This window comes from Equus przewalskii, chromosome 13, assembly GCF_037783145.1.
Source record: "Equus przewalskii isolate Varuska chromosome 13, EquPr2, whole genome shotgun sequence".
NCBI classification, from domain to species: domain Eukaryota; kingdom Metazoa; phylum Chordata; class Mammalia; order Perissodactyla; family Equidae; genus Equus; species Equus przewalskii.
This window is the reverse complement of record NC_091843.1, coordinates 28,242,732-28,256,899: the sequence shown is the minus strand read 5'-3', so window position 1 is coordinate 28,256,899 and position 14,168 is coordinate 28,242,732. Positions and strand designations below refer to the sequence as shown.

At 41.0% G+C, this 14,168-nt stretch overlaps 1 protein-coding gene and 1 long non-coding RNA gene across 15 annotated transcripts in view; one reads left to right on the top strand and one right to left on the bottom strand.

Moving 5' to 3' along the window:
* HTR4 (5-hydroxytryptamine receptor 4) overlaps positions 1 to 14,168 on the bottom strand; it is a 171,215-nt gene that overhangs the window by 81,620 nt on the left and 75,427 nt on the right. The window contains exon 1 of one of the 14 annotated variants that reach the window (XM_070569256.1): positions 1,786 to 1,899. The exons of the other annotated variants lie outside the window; for them this stretch is intronic. The gene's annotated coding sequence lies outside the window, so the exon portion shown is untranslated. Of the gene's footprint in view, positions 1 to 1,785; positions 1,900 to 14,168 lie in introns of those variants that run through there. 14 annotated transcript variants of the gene reach the window in all.
* Positions 2,764 to 6,857, top strand: LOC139075077 (uncharacterized). Its single transcript, XR_011525117.1, has 3 exons — positions 2,764 to 3,102; positions 3,544 to 3,602; positions 3,772 to 6,857. It is a non-coding gene; the product is annotated as an uncharacterized lncRNA (long non-coding RNA).

The window sequence follows — 14,168 nt, the reverse complement described above, 5'->3', positions numbered from 1 at the left end:
CAAGAAAACATGTAAAGTGTCCCCTGGCAATTCACACTATGGTAAAAAATCTGAGAGGGAAAGGAGGACAGGAGTGTGTGTGGGGGGGGGCGGGGGATGAAGGGCTGTCAGAGAAGGCTCAGGGAGGGGTTGTCCCGCTTGACACCCCACAGGTTGTGTAACTAAGGGGCCCAGTGAGTAGGCTTCAAGCAGCGCTCCCCAACTTTGGTTGCGTATTGGAATCACCTGAGGAGCCTTAGAACCTGCTGATGCTAGCACAACACTCTCAGAGATGCTGAGTTAATCCGTCTGGGTTGCAGCCTGAATATTGGAATTTTTTAAAGCTCCCAAGTGATTCTGATGTGCAACCAGGTTGCGAATCACTGCTAGAGGGAGGCAAGAGCTAGTGATGGATAACAAGAACTTTCTAACAACTAAGGATGATGTGCAATTTCTTCCTGGTGTTCTTTTGAGCTCCCTGGCTCAGGAAGTGTTTAAGAATACCTAGATGTCAATGAGATACCACTTCGCACCCATTAGCATGTTAATTAGCCAAACAAAACAAAACCTAAAAATAACAAGTGTTGCTGAGAATGTGGAGAAACTGGAACCTCTGTGCATTGCTGTGTGGTGGAAATGTAAAGTGGTGCAGCTGCTGCGGAAAATAGTTTGCTGGTTTTCAAAAGGCTGAATACTGAAAGGCCATATGATTCAACAATTCTAGTCCTAGGTATACACCCCAAAGAATTGAAAACAGGGACCGGAATAGATACACATACACCAATGGTCACAGCAGCATTATTCACAACAGCCAACAGGTGGAAACAACCCAAGTGTCCACCAACAGATAAACAGAATGGGGTGTACACCTACTGTGGAATTTTATTCAGTCACAAAAAGGAATGAAGGTCTGATACATGCTACAACAGGGATAAATCTTGAAAACGCTATGCTAAGTGAAATAAACCAGACATAAAAAGACAAATACTGTATGATTCCACTTACTTGAGGAGCCTGGAATAGGCAAATTCATAGAGAAAGAAAGTAGAATAGTGGTTACCAGGGGCTGGGGGGGAGGGCAATGGGAAATTATTTAGTGAGCATACAGTTTCTGTTTGGGTGATGAAAAAATTCTGGAAATGGTCACACACCATTGAAAATGCACTTATTGTCACTGAATTGTACATTTAAAATGGTTATTTTATGTACTAATGGTAAATTTTATGTTATGTATATTTTATCAGAATGAAAAAAAGGACACACGGATGACCATATATCAGGACAGTGTATAGGGCTCCTGTATTGGAGGCAGGTAGGACTGGCTGAGTTTAGGCACCTTTCCTGTCTGTGGACATTGATAACGAAGATATCTTTAGAATGTGGATTGTCTGTCAACTACATTCCTGCCATTAGAGCCATCTCTCCTGCACTGCCTTTCCTCTTGTAGGAGAAAAAAACAGATTGAGAGTCTGTGCTGAACTTTCCCGGCTCCAGAGAATGTCTATTTCATATCAAGTGGGAATGTCAGGGTCACAGAACCCCACGTTCAATGTTGTGGTTCCTTTGTGGCATGCTAATTAGGAGCTAGAAATAGTTAAACTTTAAACTGTGAGTGACAAGCAAAATTTAACCATAGAAAGAGCTTTTTTAATTAGGCAGAACCGTCCAATGAACAAAATGTTACGTCCAGCAATGATAATTAAAGTAAATTAGGAACCACTTCCGCAAAATCCATGTTAGTTAGATCCTTGGGTTACCTCTGATGCCCTCCAAGAATATTGTCAACCACTACCAGACAGTTCTCACCTGGTCAAAGAGCTGTCCACTCCACTAAGTTGGTTCTTTGACAGTTATTCTCATGAGAAATTTTACTTTCTCTTCTCTTTTGCTTTTACAGTGATCTCTTGATCCGTTAATAAAGAAACTCCACAAACTTGCGGGCTCTGTTTACCATTTACTCTGTCCTTAAAAGAAGACCTATGACAATAATTCTGGATAAATTTCTACATAGGTTAGTGTATGTGAAAGTGGATCATAAATGACAAAATACAACATAAATAAGTAATCATTGCTTCTCGGCCTTTTGGCTAAGATCAAGTGTAATAAGTAATCATTGTTATTAATATCAGAAGCCCATTCAGAGAAAATAGCTAAGGAAGTTTTAGATTATGCTTTGTTATATCATCCAGAACAACTGGTTTCAAGGTCACACACACACACACACACACATGCAAAATAAACTTTCTTAGGAGTCAAGAATACTTTTTTCTTTTTTTGTACTGGGCCTTGTTAATATTAACTACATAACTTCAAAAAAAAGTCACTTGCCTTCTCTGAGCTCAGTTTCTTCATGGATCAATTGAGGAAGTTAGATTAAACCTCTCACTTATCAAGTATGTATTGATTGTCAACCATACACCAAGAGCTGTGCTCAGCACTGAGAAACAAGAGCAAAGAAGGTGGACAAAATCTCCACCTTCATGGAGTTCACACTACTGATGGAAACAGACAGCAAGCAAGTGCTCAACTAAAGAAATAAAGATAGCCAGTTTGTGATCAGTGTTCCAAGTCACAATCTCAAACTTTAATACTCATACGAATCTACTGGGGATTGCACTGTTAACATGCAGAATCTGCTTCTTTTGCTCTGAGGTGGGGTGTGAGGTTCTGCATTTCTCACCAGCCCTTAGGCTCTTGAAGAGCATGAGTGATGCTCATGCTGCTGGTTCGTGAGTCACACTTAGGGTAGTAAGACTATAAAGGGCATCTGCACTATGGTGTCATAGAGAACAACTGGGTTAGAGGGAAATGTTAGGGAATCAGGGAACACTGGAGGTCACATTTAGCTGAATTCTGATATACGTGGAGGATCCATGAGTTAGAGGAACCAGGAGAAGGGCAAGTGCAAAGGCCCTGAGACAGGAAAGACTCTTGTGCTCACAATCAGAGGGGAATGAGCAAAGGATGAAGAATCTGAGATGAGCTCCAAAAAGTAGTCAGGAGCCAGATCCTGAGGGCTTTGTCTGCGCTGGTGAGAAGTTATGTTTCATTAGACAATAAATGAGAATGCAATGAAGTGATGTAAGCAGAAAAGTGACACTGCGGATGTAAATGAGAGAGAAAGTAAGTAAACCTATCAGCGGCCCTTGCCAGAGTCCAGGTAAGAGAAGCCAGTGGCTTGCAGTAGGGTGGTGGCTGTGGAGATAGAGAGAAGTGGGTGGAATAAAAGTATATTGGGGAAGTAAAGGGAGAGATAAGCACAACAGATTCCATGGGTGGATAGGAGGAAGGAGAAATGAAAATTATAATTCTGATTTGCTTATCTGAGTAAACGTCGGTACAATTTAATGAGACTGAAAACATGTTAAGTGTGAGATATGCATAAAACATTCAAGTAGAGATGTCAAGGAGGCAACTAGATACTCGTCAGGAGCTCAGAAAGGATGACTGGGCCAGAGATACGCACTTGGGGTTTCCAGCATTTAGATCAGAGCCTGGGGGAGGGAGGCCATCACCCAAGAAGAGGGCCAGGGTCTTGACGAATTCCAATATTGAGACCTGCAGGAGAGACAGAGGAACCAGCAGAAGAGAGAGAATGTCCAGGGATGTCTGAGGAACACCAGGTGAGCATGTTGCTGTGGAAGCACAGAGCAAAGAAAATGTCGAGTGAAAAAAAAAAAGTGTTCCTTGGTAGCTCCCTAGAAATCCCACAGGGCCACCTCTGGGAATGAAGGGAGGCAAGGAGGTAGCAACTAGAGCAGTTCTTTTCCTTGTATGTATTGAACTTTGCAGGGAAGTTACATTTGACAGAGGACTCCATCATCAGACCAGTGATCTCCACAGAACGGCTCTCCTCTCCCGCCCACTGAGAGTGCCAACCACACGGGAAACATTCTTCGTGAAGATACATACAGCACATCCACAAAGGATCCCAGGCAGTTGGAATATTCCCCATACAAGTGTTTCCTTCACTCATCCTGCCCACCGCTGCATAGTCCTTTGCAAAATAACTGCATGTAAATTCGAGAAAAAAGTGTTCATTTTCTTACCGATCAACAGTCCGGCACAAAGAATGCAAAGGCACTCTAGCTTAAAAGAGACAGCCTGCCTAAAATGGGATGGTATTTTGCTAGTGTGAATTTTATTAGCTTTAAAGTGTAAGGTCCCTGGTGTTTTCTATAATAATGAAAGATTGGGTATTGACAAAGCCGTCCTTAACTTTCTCCTCTGCTTGATTTAACTTTAGACAGACTTCTTCCTGATTCTAGGCTCTGGCCTCACCTTTCTTAGAGCATTTTCTTTAGAAAACTTGTAAATTCTTTCTCCAGTCCTTTGGAATATAAATCTTATTAAAAGCCTCTTGGCAGTTTTATAAGCTAGGACTGTCTTCTTCTAGGCCCTGGTAGCCATCCCTCTGAAATGTAATCATCAGGGAAGAAAAAGCCCCAATCGCCCAGCCTCTGTGGGAGGGTAGGAGCCTTTCTTCGGTGGACACATCTCTCCCAGTTGCACAACTATCTTCTGCTTCCTTTGGATAAGGCCCATTAGCAAACACGGATGGCCTATGATCCACGCCCCCACTCCATTTCCAACAACCTCTCCTGCCCTTTGTTTCAGCAAAATTGAATTCAGACTGCATTCTGGTCTTTCTCCTCTATTGCAATGACCCTGAAGAAAGTCATCCTTACCTGTTTAACTTTGTCCAGTGCAATTTTTGCTGTGACAGTATACATAATTTTTTATCACTAATTATGTCGTGTATGCACTGTCTTCATTACCTTTATTACTCGCCATGAACAAAGTCCATGAGAGCTGGAGTACGTATAGGAGAGCTAAACTCAGATAATATTTGCCTTGGTCATATTTATTATGTAATTTAATTTTTAAAATGCCTTTTTAATTAAGGTAGAAATAGTAGTATCCATGAGTCTGTTCATTGTTTTCCCCATAACCAATAACTTGAGAAATAATGTAACTGTAACTTTTTTAAAGCATACGCCATTTCCTTTAAATATACCCACTTTTTTTTCTAAGTTTCTTGAGAGACTAATATACAATGGCCAGACCCTATATAACAATAAAACTCTGACAATCTGTGCAGCAACCAGCCCAGAAAGGTGAGGACGTGTTCAATGACTGCCAGCTTTCCCTCCGACCTGCTTCCAACTCAAGACCAAGGAGAGAAAGCCAAATACGCTGCCCAACCAGTTACATAAGATGCCCTACTTTTTGTTAGTGCACCTTCTGCATCTCCATGTCAACAACCTCCAGAAAGAGCACAGCTGAAGCCCTGTTTTTTTCACCTCGAGCTTTTCTACCCCTCCACTTGACTTTGAGACTGCTAAATGCAAGTGATGATGGCTCACCTCTTTGCTATAGCAAGCTCTAAACAAACAGCCTCTGTTCTCATTCTGGTGGTCTTCATTTATTTCCACATTCTAGATGTGTCTCGATGTTACACTTACCTGGAATCTTATATTTTCAAATTAGTTAGAAGTCTTTCCTGGAGGAGAGGGTGTTTCTTATTATTTGTCTTACTTACAAATACTTACTTATTTGGCTTCTTAATGGTAAGTTTTCAGGTCTCCCTAATGTTTTTTTTTTTATGGTACGCTTTTTTTTTCTCACAAATGCCTTTTGTTTTAACAGAAGGATTAAATAAGATAATTCATATAAAACTGTACCATAATAAGGGCATCAGAGCAGTGGTGCTCCAGAATCAACAGGGAGCATCATGATCCCCTGGAAGGCCTGGTTAAAACACAGACTTCTGGACCCACTTGCACAGTATCTAATTCACTACATCTGGAGTGGGACCCCAAACGTGCATTTCTAACAAGCTCCTAGTTGATGCTGATGTGGTCTGGGAACCACAGTTTGAAGACCAGTTGACCTAAAGCATCCCAAAGGATGTCGTTGTTTACCCTAACCCTCATTTCTCCATTGCAAATTACTTTCTTTTCTCCTAGGTTTGGAACTTCCTCCTTGGAAGTGGGAAGAATTTAACATTGATTTATTGAGCACCTACCATACGCCAAACAATCCACTAAGGAGGTTTTGATGTTGGCTCATTTCCTCCTCACAATTACCATGGAATCTAATATCACGATGCCCTTTCTTCAGAAGAGACTGGTGCTCAGCACACTCAGGAGACTTAAGATTCTACCACTATCAAGTAGTGGACCTGGGATGTAAACCGACACGTTCTGATTGCAAGTCCAATGCTTTTCCCACGAAATTTTAAAGGTGCTCGTTTGAAATTGAACAAATTTCCTTTAAAAAAAAAAAAGACATGCAGAAGTTTTACTTTTTGTCTAAAAACTTAATATCCAAAACATTGATGATGACAGCTTAATTTGCCTTGTAAAAATACGCTGGCTATAGAAAATGGTAGGGAAAAAAAGAAATCCTTACAGGATGGAAATTATGCATAATGGAGTTTCTATGCAACTCTAAAAGAGTTCTTTTTGATTGTTTTTGAAGACCCTATAGAGGAGAGTGGGAGGGTAGGGGTGGTGGTTGGTGCACAGATGATGAAAGCTAAGTATTTTTCAAATGCAAACATATGGAGAAAAATTCTTGTGGTAAGCTCTTAATAGACTTGTCGAGGGCCTCAAAGATCACACATATTGGGCATAAGAAAAACTTCAAAGCCCAAAGAGGATCTGTCTGTAGAGAGTATAATGGAGTTCAAAGCTGCAAGGAATACAAAGGATGGCAGGATCAAAGACACTGTTCTCTGAGACCATGCCTGAATATAAAGCCAAGCCAGAACCAATGGGACCAGGTGAGATCTACATTTAGGAAGATTTTCCCTGCTGCACCGTGTTAACTACCAGGGCTTCCATTTTTCTTGGAAATAAAATAATAAAATGATAGTGACAGTAAATTATACCTTAGAGGTAAGTCTCTGTTTAAGAAAACTCATTCCTCCAAAATTGGAGGCAACAGTTCCAGAGATAAATTGTTTTTCTTTGCAATGTATTTTTTCTCTATATGCAGATTTAGCATAGGGTCTTTAGTTTGTTTTGCAAACATCTCTGCCCACAATTGTTCAGGATACAGAAATGCCCATCAGCTACAGAAATGTCTTCCTTTGGAATAAAACACATGGCATGTTTTCAGTATCTGGCTGATCATTTCCTTGAAATTATTCTTCTGGTTATGAGAAACCTAGCCTAGAGGAAAAATGTAGACTGCAGTCAATCATTTACTCCAAGGATAAGGGCTCAAGCAAAAGAGGAATTTCCCACACTCTGATAACAACCTGCCCCATCCATTTACTATAATTGGCCTTTGTCACTGGGTCCAATTGCTAATAGATCCAGCTCTGCATATTTTGCCAGGGTCCAGGCTTGCTGTTGCTAAGTATTATGATTTCTCTTCTCACCTCTGCTCTGACAGTGCAAAAATCTTATGCTCGGATGAAAGAAGAAACTATTTAGTGTTGCTCTACTGCAGAGGTAGCCAAACAACGGCCAGTGGCCAAACCCAGCCCACTGCCTGTTTTTATAAATAAAAGTTCACTGGAACACAACCACGCTCAATTGCTTATGTACTTTCTATGGCTGCTTTCCACTACAAAGGCAGAGTTCAGTAATTATGACGGAGCCTGTATGGCCTGCAAAAGCAGAAACTATTTGCTCTGACCCTTTATGAAACCAGTTTGATGATCCCTGCTCTTTTGGAACCACAGATAAGTTTGGCCCAAAGAAGAACATGGTATAGAGACACTAAGATCTATAAGAGCCAACTAAAAGGAACCTAGTTAACAGGAGTCATTCATTCCTCTGGATTTTCTAAGTGGAAAGTAGCATCATTCCAGTTGACCAAGCCAGAAACCAGGCATCTTACTCCATTTCTCCTTCTCTTTTCCCTAAGCCATTATCTACTTTGAGTGTCTCTTAAATCTCTTCACTTCTCTCTGGTCTGCTGGCAATACCCTCATGGAGGCCTTTCTGTGAACTTTGTCTAGCCTACTGAAGCAACTCACATCCTACGGCCTACTCTGTCTTCAGTTATCAGTCTACTAGACAGCTTAAGTTTAACATGTCTACAATGGAATTCTTGATTTGCCTCACCTCAACCCTGCTTCCCATCTCAATAAGCAGCAAACCTATTTTTCCAACTGCTCAGGCCAAAAATCTTGCAGTAATTCTTAATAAGCCTCTTTCTCTCATATGTCACATACATCAACAAATCCTGTTAGCTCTACCCAAAAAATGTCTTCTGAGTCTGATCCTTTCCCAGCTCCTCCACTATGACCACCCTAGTTTAAACCACACCATGCCTCACCTGGGTGATGGCAAAGCCCTTCCAACTGATGTTCCTGCTTCTATTGTTTTCTATAAACAATCCACTCTTCAGCCAGTAGACAGAAGGAGCTTGGTAAAATGTTTAGGTTGGAACATGTCACTTCCCTACTCACTGCCCTTGAGATGGTTTGTCATCACACTCAGAGTAATACTCAGACTTACTATGGCCTAAATGGCTGTACAAGGCTGGTTCTTGGCTGCTTCTACGATCTCAACTCTTACTACTTTCTCCTTGTCCCATGCTGCTTGCTCATCATTCCCAAAGGAGCTACCCAAGGTCTCTCATTTGATCTCCATCTGGATCTCTCTATTCCAAGGGATCAAAACTACCCACTTCCTCACTTCATTCAAGTCTCTGCTCAGATTCACCTCTGAAGAGAGGGCTTTCCTGACCACCATATCTAAAACAGGACCTCTCCTCTCACTCTCTAGACCCCATCTTGCATTATTGATTTTCACAGCTGTTACCTCCTATGCACTCCTAGACACTAAAATGTCTTGAATGTAATCTTACTAAAAGCAGGGACTTGGTCTGTTACGTTCACGGATGCATTTCTAGCACCTAGAACAGGGCCCGGCACATACAAGTACTCAAAAAGATGAATGAGTGAGTAACCTCTTAATTGGTCATCTGCCTTGACTCTTCCTCTTCCCAACCATTATCAGCACTGAAGCCAAAATGTTTTGTTTTGTTCTTCCAGAAGGAATTAATTCATCTCCACCTACCTGTCCAAAATCCTGTAATGTCCTCACATTGCAATTGCAATTGCAATTACAATTTTGGTAAAATACCAAATTTGACCTGGTTTAACCTGGTTCCTACTTAGCTCACCAGCTCCATTTCTGACACTGCTCCATAACTAACTCTACTACAGAGAAGTACCCAAATGTCCATTCAGGGAGGTGGGACACACTTGTTAAACCCTTCCTCCCCCTCCCCTTCTTTACCTGGCAAGCCCTTGCATATCCTTTGTCCTCAAACAGCTTATTCCCTGGGAAGTCATCCTGTGTCTAAACCACTCTCTGAGCCAGATGTATTGGGGCCACCAGTCATCTCTTTGAGTTACAACTTATAATTGTTGACATCATATGCAGACTACCAAATAGTTAGCTGGTTTCTCCAAAGAATATCAGAAGCCTTTCCCAGGTTCCACTCTGAAGGCTAACAACACTTCTAAATCTATTTTCTGGTCACCTCCTTTTACTGAAGTTGTTGTGAGGACTAATTAAGGAAATAGATATAAAACACAGAATACTGCCTGACATATACAACATGCTCACAAATGCTAACTATTATGATTCATCTTTTCTGTTCATTTCAAATGTACACAAATGGCATTCACATTTGTCCTGGTCCTCTTGCTCATAGTATAGTAAGAAGCTCAGTCTGGTTGATGACTGATCACTGTGACAGCATGCTGTAATTCGGCTGGGGGCTGTTGAAATAACAAGTAAAAATAGAGTCCAGAGAAGAGAGGGAGTGAGTAAGAATACATTGGAGTTTTTCCAGACATAACTAATAGAAGCAAATGTGATAGAGCAGGGGGGGAAAAAGTGTGCTGAAAGTTCATAGGAGTGGAGATGGAGTTTGGAAGGTGGTATACAAACGTAGGGGTAAGAATTTGGGGGCATATCGAGCGCCATAAGCATGAGAAAAGTGGAGAGTACTCAACATCTTGATGGGGAGTGAGGGTTTTGAAGAGAAAGGCTCTGCACTGAAGTTCACCATCAACACTCACCAACACTACAGACCCTATCTTGCATGTGAGCTGTAAGAGCAGGCTGGGGAGTGAGGGGCATGGAGGAAGGCAGGCGGAGAGTGACTGTGGTGTCACCCAAGGTTGGCCAGATTGAAGTTCAGATTCTCTACCCAGATGGTACCAGGCATCCCTAGAGCCTGGGATGGAATCATATAAAGTAAGCTCATTAAAAATGACTGCCCTGGGGGCCGGCCCCGTGGCCAAGTGGTTAAGTTCGTACATTCCACTTTGGCGACCCAGGGTTTCTCTGGTTCGGATCCTGGGCATGGACATGGCACCACTCATTAAGGCCATGCTGAGGCCACGTCCTACATAGCACAACCAGAAGGACTTACAACTAGAATACACAACTATGTACTGGGGGCCTTTTGGGAGAAGGCGGAAAAAAAAAAAGAAGAAGATTGGCAACAGATGTTAGCTCAGGTGCCAATCTTTAAAAAAAAGAAACGACTGCTGTGGCATTCCAATCTGGCAAACCTAAGCACTGAATTACAGCTCATAAATGCATATCCAGACATTGCTTATGACAAATGTAAAAAGATCTTAAAAATATTCATGCTCCAATAATTCCATTTCTAAGAATCTAACTGAAAAAATAAATTGTTAAAGGTGTTCATAATGACACTTGACTCATAACCATATTGCTTATAATTGGGAAAATTGGAAACAACCTAAATGTTTAAATTTGGATACTGGTTATATAAACAATTTCATATTTATTTAACATTTACACAGCCATTAAAATCCAGGTTTGAAAAGAATATTTAACGAGGGGCCAGTTCTTATAAATATTGTTCAATGTTAAAAGCAAGTACGAAACAGCAAAGCACAAGCCCAATTTTCTATAAAAATGTGTATTTACATATGGGTGCAGAAAAATAAACTATTGAGAGATTAACTTGTGAACTTTTTCTTAAAATCACAAAGAAGACCAGAAAGAATGAGTGGTTATCTTCCGCCTCTTTTCCAACAAGATAACTAAGATTCGTGTTTTGAGTTATCAGCAATGTTGGTTATGGGTTTTTCGAGTTGCAGGGCTGAAGGCAGAAGTTTCTGGCAACAGAACATAATCACCTGACCTAAAGGTGGAAGCAGCTAACTAAGGCGGGAGGTTTGAAGAGCTATAACTTGGAGAAAGCAGAGGTTTGCAAACTCCAAGAAGAGCAAGAAGGAACACCACACTCCCGCTCAGCAGTCACGGAGACCAACTGCTGGAATCCAAAACCCCAGTGCCGAGCTTGGCGTGGAAGCAGCAGCGCTTCCTGCCTCCCAGGGACCAGGTAGAGGTGAACAATGAGCCTGGTGGTGGTGACCAGCATGGACTGAAAAGCAAAAGGTCCAGCTTGACCCAGCAAGAGGAAGAGGTCCACAAAATGTCTGAGACTGAATTTCCCTTCAAGACCCAGCGTGAAGGGTTCACTAAAAAGTTAACTAAATTTAGAGATTTAAAGAAATATGGCATTTCTTACACCTCAATGTTGTAGAGTAAAATTCAAATGCAAGCTTGGTAGGTATATGTGATATACATACACATACATACATACTTACGTATGTACAGTTAAACGATCCATATATAGTACCTAACATTTACACACATAATAATATATATTATATTATATGTAACCGATATATGAAAATTAAATGCAGGCAGCATAGTTATCTCTAGATGATGCCATTCTAGAAAAACTTGAATTACTTCTTTATATTTTTCTATCTTTTCTCAATTTTTCACATCAAATGTGTATTACATTCGTACGGCATGAAAGTTATTTCTTCAAAATGCATTGTCTATATTTAGTTCTGTTCATAAAATTGCCTTGATAAGTATATTAAATCTGCAAGAATTCTTTCTCCAACCAATTATTAATCTACCAATTGGTGTGCTTGATTTTTTTTTTTTTTTTTGAGGAAGATTAGCTCTGAGCTAACATCTGCCGCCAAACCTCCTCCTTTTGCTGAGGAAGACTGGCGCTGAGCTAACATCCATGCCCATCTTCCTCTACTTAACATGTGGGACGCCTGCCACAACATAGCTTGCCAAGTGGTGCATAGGTCTGCACCCAGAGTCTAAACAGGTGAACCCCGGGCTGCCAAAGACGAACAAGCAAACTTAACTGCTGCGGCACCGGGCCAGCCCCTTGGTGTGCTTGATTTTAAGAGTTTTTAATTGCAAACACAGCTGTAACCTACGGAGCTTAAGGAAATGGATTCTCACTTAGTGCTTGCCCACCTACCTGAAGCTGCTGTAAAGAAAGAATGGTTTTAATACTCTCTAAAATTCTAAATTCTAAAAACTTTAAAATTCTTCTCCCTCTCTCTGTGTTTTGGCATTTCCAACTGCATCTTGAACCTAACCACTTCTCATCAGTGGCTCTACTAATACCAGTCCAAGCTACGATCATCTCTAACTTAGTCTCTTGTCTTCAATCCCCAGCTCTTCTGGCCTATTTTCTACACAAAAGCCAGAGTTACAGCTCTGAAACATAAGGAAGACAATGTGTGTTCCCTGCTCAAAATTCTTCAACGGTTTCCCAGCTCACGCAGAATATCTGAAGTTCCTACTGTGACCTCCGCAGGTGTAGGAAATCTGGCATCAACTGCCCCTTTGACCTCAGTTCCCACTGTTTCTTCTCCTTATTCTGCTCTGGGCACAACAGCCTTCTGGCTATTTCTCTAATATGTCAAGGGCACTCTGACCTTTGCACCTGTTGTGTTGTCTTCCCAGAAACTCACCCCCAGATATCCACTGGGTTCCCTCCTTGCCTTCAATTAGTTCTCTACTCAAAAGAGGGCTTTCCTGACCATCCTAATTAATGTAACACACCCTGTCATTCTCAGATTCCTTCTGCTGTCTTCTTTTTCCTCATGGCATTTATCTAACATAAAGCATGTTTCTTTGTTTTTTGGCGTCTATTGACTACCTCCCCTCCAATAGATGGTAAGCACCAAGAAAGCAGAGCCTTTGTCTGTTTTCTTGGTACACAGTAGATACTCAAGAAACATTCGTTTAAATAAGTTAAGGAATAAATGATGCCATTATAGACTATCTGAGAAATCATGATTATAACATCTGTTATATTACCGTCTCAGTCCACTCAGGCTGCTATAACAAAATACCACAGGCTGGGTGGCTTAAACAACAGAAATCTAGTCTCTCACAGTTCTGAAGGCTGGAAAATACAGGATCAAGATGCCGGCAGAGTGGGTTACTGGCAAAAGCTAGCTTCCAGGCTTACAGAAGGCTGCCTTCTCTGTGTGTCCTCACACAGCAAGCTCTCTGGTATCTCTTCTTATATGGGCACTCATCCCATCAGGAGAGCCCCACTCTGATGACCTGATCTAAATCTAGTTGTCACTACCTCCCAAAGGTCTCATCTCCACATACCAGCACACCTGGGGTTGGGACTTCAACATATAAATGGGAGAGGGGAGACACAATTCAGTTCATATGTAGCCATTTAGCCATTTTGATCAAAGTACTGCTTTCAGATACTTTAATCATCTACTTATAAATTACTCTGTCTTTTCCACAAGACTTTACATATTTTATATCCAACAGAGACAACATTAAGTCTGTCCTCTCCAGTTCCATTGCCTTTATAAAAACTGAGTTGAAATATTTTTTGCAAAGTTTAGGGTTCTTAACTACCCTTAGTTCCACTTTTTTGTTCTTCCATAAGTGTCACAAGACTCATTTTTTTTTCACTGAGTGTTTCTACTCAGTGAATATTTTAAGTATAAATGTGAGTCTGGTAATCAATTAATCTATAAATCAATCAACTAACCAACCAACCAAAATTCATTATGTATCTAACATGTTTGACCTTGGGGCTACCATGGAGAATGAGACAGAAATGGTCCCTGTCTTCATGGAACATGTGGTATAAATTGTATATTGTAAAGCCACTCTTTTTAACAAATGGTCCGTGAGCTTGCCTAAAGATGTATACATGATAAGTAGTTAGGAAAATGTAACTTAAAACAATGAGAAATCATTTTCACCCATCAGATTAGAAAAACACTAAATTGGCCATCTTTTGAGTTGATAAGGACGTGCTGAGCTGTGGGAAGAAACATTGGCAAAGCCTTGTGGATGCTAATTTGGCAGTATCTT